Source organism: Rhagoletis pomonella, unplaced genomic scaffold (assembly GCF_013731165.1).
Source record: "Rhagoletis pomonella isolate Grant_MI unplaced genomic scaffold, Rhpom_1.0 Rhpom_scaffold_00081, whole genome shotgun sequence".
Taxonomy (NCBI): Eukaryota; Metazoa; Arthropoda; class Insecta; order Diptera; family Tephritidae; genus Rhagoletis; species Rhagoletis pomonella.
In genome coordinates, this window is record NW_023458635.1 from 32,720 (window position 1) to 35,466 (window position 2,747).

The following is a 2,747-nucleotide window of genomic DNA, read 5'->3' on the forward strand; positions in this document are numbered from 1 at the left end:
AAGGGTAAGCGATTCCCATCGCCTAGCTCGTTTCCACTTTCGTTTCTGTGGTAATCGTGTTTTTTGCTGGGTAGCAACGGACTGTTCTCAAGATTTCGCCTTGATATAACCACAAACTTCATTTTTTTTTTATTTCTGTGTGGAAGGTTTTTCACCAAAAAAAAATTAAAACTTTTAGTTGTTGCTGCCAAAAAATTAAGAAATCTGAGACGTCACGTTTTACGATTTCATTCAGTTCTCTTTACAATGTATATCCATGGTGAAATGAACTGAAGGTGGCGCATTCCCGAAACCGCTACTTTGGTTTTGCCGACTTTGACATTTATGGCAATACGTAAATAAACTTTTTGTTTAGAAACAAGTGCAAACGTATTGTGTACTTTCAAGTGAAAAATAAAAGTAATTCGTGTGTTCTGAAGTAAAAAACGTTTTATTTGTAATAAAAACTTTATAAAAATGTCGTGTCATGTGTTGAATTGCAGCAGCCGTAGGGGTAAAGCCCCCAAATGCAGTTTTTTTTTTGTTTCCTCGCGACGACGCCTTGGCCAGAAAGTGGGTAGAGTTCTGCCGGCAGGAGAAGCCATAAAATTTAGACACCAGCGTAATATGCATGAAGCACTTTACGGACCACTTTTAAACACGACATGTTAAGTTGAAAACGTTGAAATACCACAAATTACAAATTAAAATCGGAGGTAAGCAAGCATCGACCACTTTCTGCAGCAAAACATGCGCTGCGACAAGATATCACTTTTTCGGCACCTGCAATACAAACACAAAAATTCTGAATAGTTAATTAATAAGACCTATTCGTTTGAACACATTTCAAGAGTGGTTGTATATTTTTTGTTAACGTAGTGCTTAATTTGCTATATTCAAAGATGGTTTGAGAAATTGGTGAATCGAGAAGAAAACACGTTTTCTCACTGCAAATTCACAACTGTCAACTCATTGTTCTTCGCCATATTCTTTGTTTACCCGTTGCCACAAATGTCATTCTGCGGGAATGCGCAATCTTGTATTTTATCGTTCTTGATGTATATCACTAAACTACTAAACTACTTGGTTCATATTTGGCAACACCTTGAAACTAAATTTTCTGACCAAAAATTTACTCGGTATGTAAAATTTTTATACCGACTAAAACGTAAAAAACCAAATATCTCTAAAACCAATTACGCTGAAACTTAGCACTGATGCATATATTACAAATGCATTGGGAAAGGGGGCGTGGCTCCTACCTTCCATACAAACTGAACTGCTCATATAGCTTACCTGCTTGCGCTAACGCCCTGAAATTCTACACAGCTACATATGTTATCAATACCGTAGTTATGGCGAAAAGTGGTAATTATTGGAAAGTTTGGCTCGATATACATTCACGTAAACGCGCAAGTAACATTCGATTGGCAACCATTTTCTCCTAGAGTTCTAAATCCCATTGAACTATCGTAAATTTGTTTTTAACTTTTAGCAAAAAGTAAATTTTATGTGAAACTTTTGAGGAATTTTTTTAAATTTAAAATAACACATAATCAAAATATTTTTTTACATGGAAAATAATCCGCAACACCTTCGACAAAAAAAATTCTAAAAAATCAACGGTAATTTTTAGCGACTTGAAACTTGCACTTTATTATTATTCTAAAATTGAATGGGCTACAAAACTGCATTCCCGAAAATTTTCTAAATATTCTAATTAAAAATTTTGAAATTTTGATGACAATTTTTTGAAGTTTGATTATTTGTTTTTTGCAATTTTTGCAAGCTTTGCAACTTTTGTTATTGTGGTTTCTGATATAGATTGAATTATATTTTAAATGAAAATTATTAAAAATAAATAAATAAACATAATTTGCAAGCAATATCGTTTTGAATTTCGTTGCTAATTAGTTGCACGCATCTGTATATGGTCCAATTACATGCTACTAACAAACTGGTGGTGCTGGAGTAGAGTTATTTATAAAAATCGTATTCATTAACCGATTTCGTTTAAATTTTAAATGTGAGCTATGTACCTGTATGATGGAAAGTCTTTTGATACAAATTTACCCGATTAGTGCCGCTGGAGTTAAGGTTGAAATTCATAACACGTATTCATTTTATGGTAAGCAATGGTTTTGCAGAAAATGAGCCCAAAGGATGGCGCTGCAGCCGAAATGTATAGAAACCCTGTGCGGTTGGTCTGCTTTGGCCCTATGTTTAAGTTATACGAATTTAGTTTTCAGATATCTAAATAAAGGATCGGGTTAAGTTTTTCGCACGCCCTCACGCACGATCATGCGGTCTTGCATCTACCCAGAAATCAGTTCATAAATTTTACGACGAATTGTAAAAGTGGCGAATTAAAAAGGAAAGATCACCGTGCTTCATTTGAAAGATACTTAAGAGAACACACGACTCATTTAGCAATGTACCGGAAAACTTTTCATCCTGGCCCTCCTATAACAGAAAACGCACTTCTGTGCTCTTGAGTTTCCCTATAAGAACTGTTATTGGCATACGTATCGCATCAATGTTGTAGTTGCAAGATCATACAAAAAGATTACGCATGCTTGGCAGAGATCTCACAGGTGGAAATAAGACCATCGGTAAAGCTCATGACACCAAAAACGATTGGTATTCCATATGGTATCACAGCGTTACTATTATTGGCCTATGTGTGAGGAGGATACTGCGCCTTAGTGGTTTCAACTTAAATCAAAAACTTTGACTTTACAGACTAATTTTGTTTTTAAACGCTCTTT